Source organism: Camarhynchus parvulus, chromosome 9 (genome assembly GCF_901933205.1).
Source record: "Camarhynchus parvulus chromosome 9, STF_HiC, whole genome shotgun sequence".
NCBI lineage: Eukaryota > Metazoa > Chordata > Aves > Passeriformes > Thraupidae > Camarhynchus > Camarhynchus parvulus.
This window is the reverse complement of record NC_044579.1, coordinates 23,510,389-23,523,132: the sequence shown is the minus strand read 5'-3', so window position 1 is coordinate 23,523,132 and position 12,744 is coordinate 23,510,389. Positions and strand designations below refer to the sequence as shown.

The following is a 12,744-nucleotide window of genomic DNA, read 5'->3' as shown; positions in this document are numbered from 1 at the left end:
ATTCTGCAGAAGATACGATTTAAGGTTTTAGGTTTAAGCAGGGAAGCAGTGAGACATTTGAACTTCAAATGCTGCTGGTTCCAATGGTGTAACAAGGCTGTATTAGTTAATTTAGAATGTGCAATAGGTCTTTGTTTCTCTGTTTCTGCATTCAAATCTTACTGTGGTAGGCATTTAGTTGATGGACAGATCACCATACAGAGTAAAACAAGTGTCAAGGCAATATTTACCGGCTGGTTTTTCTTCAGAAGTGTATATGACTTCTGAAGAGGAAGGAGAGGAGATCCATGATGATGATGGGGTGGAGACCACAGGAGTGGGACCCGGTGGTACCTCACTGCAGCAAGTCCTCTCTTCTATGTGCATGGCAGATTTGGGGCAGTAGCTGCATCAGGTTTTTTGACAGCACAGCTATACAAAAATATAACATCAAAATGTAAACTGAACACTACTAGCTGTGTTATGTGTTGGATTGCTAGAGAGCTTTGTTTCCACACATATTCCATATTTGTAGTGTCTTTGCTCTTGCCTGTATGTAGCATTTATCCTGTGGTGCCGATTACTTGCATTAGGGGGCAGATAGAGACCCTTTCATAGGACTTTTTCTGGTATTTTTTCTGCAGGGATCTTTTGTGAGGCTGACTGAAAAGGGACAGGCATGCACACAGCTATGGGAGTGGAGTGAACAGCCCTAGGGCAGAGGCCAGAGCCAAATTGTGTGGCAGAGTCCTGGTCAACACACATTTCCTGATGGTTTTGAGGAGTGCTGGCCCAGGCTGGGGAAGGTTGCACCTTGTCTGGTTGCTGATTCATTCGATTGGTTCTCTTGTGGCTTGAACTATTTACAAGCATTGAGTTTGCAGGTTTTAAGAGCCATGCTTATATTACAGAAAGAGGAGAGAACCTGGGTGTGCTCTGGGTGTGTGCAACAGCTTCAGTCCTCAGGACTCGTTGCCTGTGCAGAGATTTTTTTTATATATTAATTGTGAAGTGTGCACAAAATGTTGAGTGGTCTGCACACAATGGCTTTGCACAACGTGCATGAGGTATCCTGTAGGATAAATGGCTGTTCCTTTTCTTTTTGGATAATTTCTTGGACAACAGGAAGAATTTTTAAAGTACATAGGCTAAAAGACATGTTTCTGTCTGTGATTTTATGTACTTGCATACAGCCTTACATTTGCACAGTGCATTTAAGTGTTTCAAGTTGGGAAGAAACAACTCATACTACTATAAAGCAGAGTGAGGAGAGGTAATGTAGCTTTTGTTGAAATCACAGATTTCTTCAGAAAGCTTTCTGAGAACCTTACAATGCCTTGGCTAAGCCAAGAGGATAACTAAACCTCTAATTTATTAATGCTTCTTTCTTGCTGAGCTTTTTAAAAGACTGTTTAGATTTGAGACCCCACTTTCTTATTTCCTGACACTCTTCCATGAGTTAAATCTTTTCCAAATCCTAATCCATTCAAAAAGTGCTAATTTTTTTCTCCTTCCCCTTCACAAGAACAAAACCAGCACAGTGTTGCTTTTTCTCAGGTTCTGCAACTTGGCAGAACCCAGCAATCCTGCTGTAGTGGGAGGGGAGGGAGGGCCAGCAGCACTGGAACGGTGCTGCTGTGTTACAGAGGCACCCTTTGTAACAGCTTGTGTGCATCCCCTATCCATCCAAATGTTTCCAGCTCTTGGCTACAGACAGGGCCCCAGCTGCTCATGACTTGGAAAATATCAGTGACTCCCTATAACTCCTTATCAGTGCTCCCCCAGACAGAGTTCCATGTCCTTTTTGTCAGGGGAGCTCACCCTTCTGTAAATTAACACGGACAGAAGGAGGAGAGACTGTGTTTAGCAGGTGAGAAACCAATCTGAGTGGGCTTTCATGTAGTTTGACATGAAGTTTAGTTACAAAATAATCAAATTCCACCAATGTGTCATGGGAACATGTGCAATAAGCCTGTCAGAGTTCAGGAAGCATCTTTGTAGACTGACATCTGGGAAATTCCCCACTCCTGTTTCCCTGAGGGAGGCTTCCATTTTCAGAGTTCAGCGTGACTTGTGGGGATGAGGGAAGAGACTTCAAATCTTTCTTTAAATCAGAATTAACATAAATTTAGTTGAATTGATTCTGTTTCAATAATTTACCATATTTCAGTAATATTCTGTACCTTTGAATCTCAAAACCACCTGGTGATTTCCCTGTTATTTATTATAACTTAAGCATTTGCTGTCACCTCACCTGGTATTTTTTAAACAGTCTGAAATCTATACAAAAGGCAAAACAATGTGAAACAAATCTGTAATTCAATTTCTTGTCTCTGTATTTTTTCTGGGTTCTACAGAGCTTCCAACTGCTCTTGCTATGAACTTCTAAATGCCATGTAATGCATGAGAATGGATCCCAAGTGAAAGATTAAATCCTATGGTTTTAAATTCCTATAAATTTCCTATAAATTTCCTATAGTTTAGGGCACAGGGGCTTAATTCTTTGCTATTCAATAGATGTATCACTCTGTGTTCATAATCTTGCTGTCCTTGGCTCAGCTCATTGCCTGTAAAGGGAATAGGAAATAAGTTTGATTTTATTTCTTAATTTATTTTGATTTTTTCTTCTGATTATAAACATTGTAGGGGTGGACTATCTTCCTGTAATTATGGGCAGTGGTCAGCCTGTGCAACAGTACGGGATGAATTCTTTCCTAGGGAAAAGAGGAAATCTGGTTTTCCTATAATATGAATGAATTTTCTAGCCATTAGCCTGTGCTCACAAGGAAGTGTAGGGGCACTTCTGCCTTCTTTTGCCACCCCTTTGAGGAAGAAAAGGGTGCAGGGAGTCAATTATTACCCCTTTCTTAGGTGCTGACTTCTAAAAGATCTTCAGTGAAAATGTGGCCACTTCTGGAGATGGCACTTGTGTTTTCATACCACCAGGCTGGAAGCTCTAAGACACGGGTGGCTTCTTCAGGAGAGGGTTTTCTCTGGATTCCCAAGGACAGCCTCTAAGGAAATGGCCCAGTGAAGGGGGAGAAGTCTATCAGATATATCTTCTTGTAACAGTTTTGTAGCAGTTAGATGCAATTGTTGCCTGCCAAACACGCTGCTACTCTGGTTGTAACACTCTCCACGTACTCTGTGAGAACATTTAACTGCAGTCTTAAGCATGAGAATGTTCAGTCTGGAAAACCAAATTTGAGGTTCCTCTGTCTTTTTGAGTTCTTTTTCCACATGACTTATTATGGTTATAGGAAGATTTTGACAGAAGAAGGAGTGGACCTTGATGCACAGAGTCTGGGGCAGGGGTTTAACCAGTGGACAGATCACACTTGGACCAAGAATTCTGTGAGGGGACCTGGCTGACTCCCTTCACAGCTCTTTTCCGGCTACCTTAAATGTTTCTTGGAAATTACAAGGTGGGTGTGGTTTTGTTTGTTCATTTGGTTGGTTTTTTTTTTTTTTTTTTTGTTGGTTTTGGTTTTGTTTGTTTTTATTATTTGATATACTTACATGTTCTTGCTCCATCTCTAACTTCTTCCCAATACCTTTTGAACATTCTGGCCAATCTCAGCAAATTTTGAGTGGGGCAGAAGTTAGCAGAGTTCACAAGTAAGTAGTGAAAATAGACTTAGCTAATGCTCCTCCAGGGGGAAAGGGTCCTTCATAAACCTGTCCCTTATTAAACATCAGAAATTTTGTAAAATGATTCCATTTCCACGCTGGAGAACTGCAGAGCTGTAGGAAAGAGGACTCTGTTGGGTCAGCTGCTTGCAGAAATACATGTTTTCTCAGTAAAGTGTTTTTTGTTTGGCTATTAATGGAACTCCACTGAAGCCTACTGTTTGTCTTCAGTCCTCAGAGCAAAAGCCAAGAAGTGGCTTTAAGAAGTGCAACTTGAGACAACTAAAGAGGGATGTTTTGCAGAAAGCTTTAAACATTCCCTTCCCTCCCCTTTGGAACACTGATTTTTTAAGCTTTCAGCCAGAAAAATCAACCTCCTTTCACTCATTTGGTCAAAACTTCCAATATTTTATTCAGGGTCAGGCTCTGAGGGCAAACAGTCTGATTAGATACACTCAACTCCTAAAACATCATAAGCTGTTCTGTGGGGTTTGTTTTGTTTAGGAGTAATATTTCTGAATCTGTTTTCCTTTAATTTATGCTCTAATTTTCTGGATTCCTTTGGGCCAGAAATATTTAAACAGTCTTTTTTATATCGGAATAGTACTTGCAGTTCTGGGGAGAGCTAAGTGGGGTAGAGAGGCAAGGCAGTGAAAATGGAAAACATCAGAGAGAAAATTGGAATGTATTGAACCTGACAACGAGCTCAGTTCAGCTTGATTTCTCATTCTGGGCAGAGATTCAGCTCTTTATGGGCAGTGTAAGCATTCAGCATGTGCTGGGGACTTTGACTTCTTCCTTTCCCCTCTGCAAAAAGCCAGGAATTGAAATTTTTCCAGTATCTTTAGTATTCATCAAGCCATCTCCTGGATCCAGCTCTGAGCTACAAGCAGTGTGTTCAGTGCAGGCTGTGAAAGGCTGATGTGCAGAATGATTTCAAAGCATTCTTTATAAACCTGGGGAATGATTGTTGGAAAAGACAGCCACGTCCCTTTTTTACATCCTCATTCTTTAAAAATTATCACACCTTTATTTACATGGGAGAATGTGTTCAATAACTGCTTTTCAGTGGAACTGCCTTTCTCAGCTACCATGGTTCCCAAAAACCACTATCAATCAGAGCTGCATTATCTTCTTTGTGCTGTTAATTCAAGCCCAGTTCCTGTAACAAACCTGCAGGCTTCTGCAGCACTGCAGCTCATGAATCACAGCAGAACTTTCTTGCTGAATTGTAACTTGATGATTAGCTTCAAAAATGTGACTGAAATCCTGCATGACTAACAGAGTACACAGGGTGGATTAAGAACCTGTAAGAAGATAACTGAGAACAAATCACTTCTTGTGCACTCTGGAAAATTTGATGCTCTTCCTAGAAAGTGTCTCATTATTACAGAAATCTAAGAAGGTGCTGTATTTTTTTTCTCCTCCTTATGTTTTGTGTTGGAAGAAAAGCAGAACTGGTTTTGGAAAGAAATAAAACTTCTCACTTGATGCTTCAAGTGTGGTGCTTCAAATGTGATTATTTACATATCTCGATGAAAATTGGCAAATAAGGAAGAATTTGGGCTGTTAAAAGTCTTTAATTAGGTATTGCCAGATAGCAAAATGTATAAAACCCTGCAAGAATGCTTGGGCAGGGCAGTTTTAAAAGTTGGCTTGATCACTCTACCATTCACAAGCAAGAAGTGAAATACAATTTCCATTTCTAAATAACAACAAAAAGTACTCTTTTTACACACTGGAGTTTGATTTTTTTGGAAACTTGCATTTGCACTGAGAAAGAGTGTGTCTGGGTGCAAAAAGGCTATTCTCTGGAGAGTCACCAACCTTCAATCATACTAACCCAAATTTCTGTAAAAATGTTGTAGAATAATATGGATAATTAAAAACAAACAAACTAAAAGCAGGCAACTTTTACCCCTTTGCTTTGATATTAATAGATACATTGCATTTTTCCCTTAGTAAAAGGCAGGTTTTGTTCTCTAGCTTTGTTTTTGCTCTTGGCTTTGTTTTTGGATGAAACCAGTGAATTTATTTGTCGATTACAGAAGAAATATCATTTTGATTAGAGTCATTATAAGTGGACTGTCATTTAGATTCTAGCAGAAGAAAATGGCAGGATAGACCTTGAGAGCTCACCTTTTCTGTCTTAATGCAATAAATGAGATTGTGGTGTTGTGTTTTAGAGAACTTCCAGGTAATAGAGGAATCCAGACAGAATTATTTACCATAGCACAGCTGCAAGCTCTGAGCACAGACCCAAGTTCACAGGCAAATTTTCAAGCAATGTCCATGCAGGTTTACCACTCCAAAATGTCTGATCCACACTCTGGCAGCAGGTTCTGCTTCTGCCAGAGGGGCAGTGCCACAGGATGTGCAGCCACCAGGCTGAACCACAGGGTTTAGTGTCCAGATGTGTTAAAGGAAGCTGAAACCAACACTGCTGTTTTCTTTAGCCATTCCAGCTGACTTTCTGTGTAGATGTAAGTGAGGCCAGCTAAGGCAGACAAGGTCACTGTAACACCCAGTTACACGGTGCAGGTGCTGTGAATCTGTGCCCTGCACAGCACATGGGAAAGCTGGCAAGATGTGCTGCAAAGTTGTTTACAAAAACCTCATATACTGATTAACAACATACTGTGGTGGCATGTATGAGACAGGAAATTAACAGGATAAAATATACAGCTTTTTATGGCTCCTGCTGTATTTTCTACCTTCTCCTGGTAATTATGTTTGATTTTATTCCCCAGAAAGTACTATCAATGCCCTGTATTAAATTATATGGGAAAGAATATCATAGTCTTCCTTACACTTTATGTGTTCTTTCAGACCTAAACTGAAAAGAATTGGGGGGGAGAAAACCTAGTATTTGGAAAACATTTTGTGAATGTTTCTGTGCTGCCAAAGCAGACAGATAGCTTTCATGCTCAGACACAAAGTTATGGGGTGAGGCAGGCAGAAGGGATTAATGCTGTTTCCATATGAATAAGTAGGATTTTTTTTGGTATTATTTACTATAATCCTATTAGCACAATGGGCAAGCCTAGTACAGTTTGGTAGCCAGTCTCTCCCTGCTGGAAGAGAGACCAAGCCCTTAAGGTGTGGTGAGAAGAGTGTGGGTGATAAAACTAGAATGTGCAAAAAATTCTAATGTCAATGCTCAGGAGACAGTAACTTTCATAATGTTGCCAGTTAAAGTTTTCAAATTGGCATTTTTTCCCTTGAATTCCCTGCTCCTGGAGGCATGTGACTGCCAAAAAAAAAAACCAAACACATTTTCAGGTGCTCTAACTGCAGAGGAAATTTCAAATACCAATTTGCAGTGGAAAGTTCCCAAACAATGAGTCTTTCATCCTTGGACTTGTCAATCATCTTTCAAGTGTTTTAGGGGTTGGATCAGCTTGTAAAAGATGCTGATTATAATAGCTGCTGGATTGACTTTTTTCTTTGCTTAGCCCAAATAAAAATTCAAAATGCATGAGTGTAGCAGTATTCATCAGAAAAGTGCAGGCTTTCATTTTACTTCCCACATAAATAGCTGGCCAAGATGCCCAGCAGAGAGTGAGTGCAAGGGGACTGACATCAGCAAAATGCAATGCTGGAGAAACCAGGAGAAAACCTCTTTAATAAAAAACCCAAAAAACAAGAGAGGGAGATAGAAAGGAGGGGGGAAGGAAAGGAGAGAAAATACTTGCATTTTAGCTCCTAGAAGCAGGCAAGTCTGCACACAAGAAATCCTGGGAACTGTATTGGTCATAAATTGTGGAAGGTTTCCCATTGTCCATCAGGTCAGTGTTTGCCACTCTCCAAGGACAACAACTGCCTGTTGGATTGTGAGGTGACAGCACAGGGTGGCACTGATTTTAAAAAACGTGATCTCGGTGTGATCTCATGGAATTTCCAATCTTGCTGAAACCAGGGCTCTGTGTACATCTCTGTTTCCATGGATGTGTGCTCTTTTTCATCCTGTTTGCTTCCAAGCCTCTGTCAGTCCTAAGAGAGTGGAACCTTTAGCTCCATGGTCCTGAGTTCAGAAGTCCCATGCAGAGCAATGTTTATTTTGTGTCAGGGACCACTAATATGGATCCCCAGGGGAGCAGCAGTGGGGCTGGAGCCAGTGTTTGTCCAAACCCTGATCTCTGGAAGCACAGACTGTGCATTGATGTGCATTCCACAGCACTGTCTTCCCATGTGGGCTCAATCCAAATGTACATTTTCAATTCAGTAGAGTTCATCCTTCCTAGACTGAGAAATGTGTACAATCCTGTGTGAGCACACTGAAGATTTGGGTTCATTCCTGTTCCTGCTTCAAGCTTCCATGAGGGATAAACCGCTTCATCTCTGCATCAGTTCTTCATCTTAAGGGAAAACTTGCTTATTCCCACCAGCACATAAACATCTCTTTGAGAGGAAGGATGTGCCTGTGTGCCTTGCACAGCAAGTCTCTGATGTGGGCAGCAGCCTGCAGCTATCACTGCTTTACAAAGAGCAGGGGGAAGGGGAAATGGCCTGCTCATTAGCAGGAGAGAGAAAGTCAAATTTGAATGATATCTGCAATTTGTAAGTTAAAAACATCCAAAATTAATGGAACACTTAAGTTATCAGATTATCTTTATTTTAGAATTGTGTAATTAAATAAAGGTTGCTGAGAAACTTGTGCATATGTTTTTGGTTTTTTAAGTGCCTTTCTTGGTGGTGCTCATGCCTTGAGCAGTTCCAACCTTTAATTACTTGTTTATTAGTCCATTTCTTCCACCCACCCACACACACTTGTAGCTACAAAACTCTTAGCAAGTCACACAAGTTAAGGAGTAGACACATCTGGAAACCTAATTTCTGTGTCACTTTGCCCAGTAAGTTTTCACTTCTGTGGAAGTGCTGTGTTTCAGAGCACAGTCCCCTGCTTGTGGAAATAGAAACAGGTGAAAATATTGGTCAGCTGGAGCTTCCTTACACTGTCACTGCCCCAAGGACATGGGACTATACCACAGTCTCATTCAGAAAGTCTTTCCAAGAAAACCAAACCTACCTAGACAAGGTCAGGACCTGTGTTGTAAAATAAACATCAGCTGTGAAAAGTTTCAGGGGCTGTTGTGTTACATTATCAGAGAGAAATCATTGTTTCAGTAGATCGAAGGAGAAACCCCAGTGCCTCAGGGTTATTTACATGTTGTGTTTAATCCTGATATTGCTTTGCTCTTCCCCTGAGCAGCGCCAGGAGTGAATTGTCATCACATGAAAAAGACAAGGTTAGAGGTAGGAACTATTTTTATTTGCCAGTTCTTCAGGTTAAGTACAAAACTCAAGTGTCTACGCAATGGCTTATAGAGATAAAGTGTGCAGAATCAAAAATGCATTCTTCAGAAATCTGATAACTTAATTTGTTTTCAAATATGTGATCCTTGATGATATGAAATGGTTTAGAAGACATTAGTAGTGTTTTTTCTTTGTTTGCTTTATTTTCAGAATATCAGAGTGAGGTTTCTGAAGCTGTTTTTTTTAACGGTTCACTACTGCCACTATGAAAATGGTAATTCTTTATAAAAACAGAAACAAGCTGAAAGAACAGGCTAAAATGAACATGGAGAAAAGTAGATAGTGTTGAAGGCTATTTTAGAAGAAATTTCAGGAAAAGTTCACTGTTCAGGGATAACCTAATTTTGCTTTAAATTAAAATCCATTTATTTTAACAGGTATAGCTTCAAGAGTTACCTTTAGTTACAGATGGTTCACTCTCCCTTCTTCTTTTTATGAACCCCTTTGGAGTTTATCCTAAAGATCCCCAGACCTGTAGTGCCTGTTCTAAGAGACAGATTTTCTGTGAGTGTGTTAAAAATGGAGACTGAAACTGAGGGAAAAGACCTTGCTGAGAAGAACATGTACAAGTGGTGCACTTGCTTCTAGGAACAGTCAAGGCTGCCATAACCTTGGTGTGCAGCAAGGTGCTGTACATCTATATCTATTTATCCATTCCTATATCTCAGACTAATAAATAAAGGCACATAATGGAATCTGTGACCCTAAGGTTGGATTTACTACCACTGACAGGGCCATGATCCATTTTTCCAAGTTCTTCTATTATATTGTTTTCCATCTTTCTTTAAAAAGAGGAAATAGCTTTCCATCTGGCCTTGGAAAATCTTAAAGAATGTTATCATATTATCATTACTTAAGTGAGCTTTTTGGGATGGAGTGGTTGTAGTCCTGTGAGTGAAGGATTATGCATAGCCTACAGTGTTACCATAGCTGAGGATCTTTATCCTCATCTCAAAGATCATATTTTCTGTGAAACCCACGAGGTGGGAATGGTCCATACAGAGAAAGAAACCTGGGAAAATGTGTATAAGGAATGGGGTTTGGGATCGCTGTTTAGGATAGAACATCAACTGTATTTTTATAAGGTATCAGTATTGGAGATGGGCTTAAATCAGAACTTTCAACTTGAAAGTTTTATTTTACTTTTCCTTTCCAATGCAAAGTTCAAGCCAAGTTCACTAAAGTTTGTGAACCCCTCAGAAACACTTGGCTAAGTTGCAAGCCCAAAATTGTATGTGGTTTGGGTGCCAATCAGGATGGTTTTAATCCCAAACCACTTGAAACACAGCACTTCTGGCCACATGTAGCTCTGTATTTCAGCCTTCTTTGCAGCCCAGACCTAGGCTTGCCCAGAGGGAAGCTGTGGCTGAAAGCCCTGGGGATGGTGCTCACTGCATTTCTCACTGGTTTTTCACAGAAATGATGAGCTTTGTGTACTTGTCCTGGATGGGTGGCTTGGGTTCCAGCTCAGCTAGAGGGTCATCATGGACACCCCTATGTTCAAACTTCAGAGTTGAAGGGGCAACAAGTGCATCTCACTCAGTTTTCCACAGGGAGTTTTCTTCAGACCAGACTCCTTCCTGGTGAAAGCCAAAATATTTCCAAAGGGTGCCCATTGGCTCCCTTCCTAGGAATTACTAGAAATTTTCCAGAAGTTAATCAGTAAAGACTTTTTGACCTGTAGAAGTAGATTCCTTCAGATAAATCTATAAGTTTTTTCAGTTCTATTCTGTGTAGTGCAAGGTCTGGGGAAAATTTCTTGTAGAAGCCACAAGCTGGTTCCTGCAGGTCTCAGGGCTTTCTTTGTGCCAGTAGCCACAACAAGGATACCTGCCATGATGGTAGGGTCAAACCTTTGGTAATCCAGAATGAGCAAATGCTGGTCCTGTCTGTGTTAAAGACTTGTAGAGTTAAAGACATCTGTAGAGTTGAATAGCTAGATAAGAAACTATTAACAATTATTAATACAGTAACTGTTGTCATCTTATCACGGGGGTTCCATACTGTTGTCTCCTTATCACAAAAGTTTCACACCTTCTTGGTATTTCTCATGGGCAGCTCCTCAGAGCACTGACTCCTTCTTCTTCACAAAGCAGCCAACTGACTCCTGTTCCCTTCTTAACCAGCCACCCCACTCTTTTATAGCATCTTCTCATTGGTTACAGTGTGGTCTGTTAAAGTCAGGCCTGTTCCTAATCTTTGATAATTGGCCCAGCTGCAACCCCTTAGGGATAAGATTACTTTCTGCACTATCTTTATTTTCTTATATTCTATCCTCCTACAAGAAACAAATTGTTATAAATGCTGAGAGGACTTTTACAAAAGCTATTATAGAGTGACTATATTTTGCTGCCAAGTAGTAGTGCATTACTTTGTGAGATTGGGTATCCTTTTCTCTTTGGTACACTGACTTGAGCAACCTTGAAACTCCAGCTAAACAAGTCTCCAGTCTTTCTGAATTTGTATGGAATGACTAAGCTTTGGCTGAGACTTTTCTGGCGTGGTTCAGTCTGTTCATATCTTTTCCTGGCTTCCTTTCTTCTCTGTGAAGGGTAAGCTCATGAGTAAGATGACTGGGAAATAAATGGCAGCAACTTTTACATGAGGAGTAACTCTGCATCTCTTACGGCAAGCTTTTAAAGAGTTGCCATGTAATCACTCTTTTCAGAGCCAGCTCCTCTTGGAGAATTCTTGGGATATGCTCTAAGACACTAAACTCCAAGGGCCCAAGTGAGGCAGAGTTTTTGGCTTTTCTAGTGAGAAATGCTCTGGTTACCTTCCCTGTCACCTGTACACACTTGTCACTGGCTGCTCCCTTATGTTGTGCATCCATTGTCCCTTGAGCAGTGGCCAAGGGAACGTGGATGTCCAGCCCTTTCTAGAGGCAGGTGCCTCTGTTTAGCTGTAATTACTCATCTGTGAACACTCTTCAAGCGACACAAGCCTGATAGTTTTCAATCTTTATGCAACAAGCATGCAGAAAAGACCTACCTGAATTTTTGCTTTTATGGTCTCTACCTCTGTTGTAACTGACAATAATAGAGGCAAACTTTGGATATGGAATAAATTTTTAGAACTAGGATTGCACAGTTTAGAAATCTTTCAGTTTGCTGTTAAACTATCCAAATGTGGTCTTGATGTATGCATTTTGAAGCTGTTTTGTTCCATAGTCCACAGTGAAATCTAACATTCAAAGCAATTTGACATTGTTAAGTGCTATTTTTAGTGTGTTTTGATACAGGTCAACTTCTATTACATCTTTTCACTTCCAAAAATTACTTCTCTTAGAACCCAAACAAACCTAAGGCTATGATTGTGCAACAACATAGGTTATATGTGCATATAGGCAGTACAAGGTAGAATTTACTACAGATTTCTGTCTCTCCACCAACCTGTGTTCACCTTTGCTTGCTACTTCTGTCTGTGCTTTGCTTTCCAGACCAGTCTCAGCTTCCAGCCCTTAAATGCCTGCCTGCCCTACCCACCTGGGTGTTGATTATCCTAAAGAATTTCCTTTTTCCAAATTCTTCCTTTCAGACAGAAATACTTCAATACAAGGCGTGGATTACACATGTTCTGGTGGCAGATTCTGTACTTCTAAAAGCAAAGTTCTCAGCAGAAATGTAATATTCTGCTGGACTTAATTATATCCAAGGTAGTGTTAGTACATTCTTACAAGATAAACAGAATTTTTTCTCAGAGAATGACATGCACCAGGTACTACCAAGCACTTTAAGCTGATTTGCTAAGCAATAAAGTGTTTAGGACTCACTTATGATCTGATACTAGTGTTTTCTAATGCTCACAATTTAGGGACTT

The 12,744-nt window shown here is 40.3% G+C and overlaps 1 long non-coding RNA gene across 1 annotated transcript in view; it reads left to right on the top strand.

Annotated features, from left to right (window-relative positions):
* LOC115907136 overlaps window positions 1-12,744 on the top strand; it is a 30,035-nt gene that overhangs the window by 844 nt on the left and 16,447 nt on the right. The window lies entirely within an intron of this gene.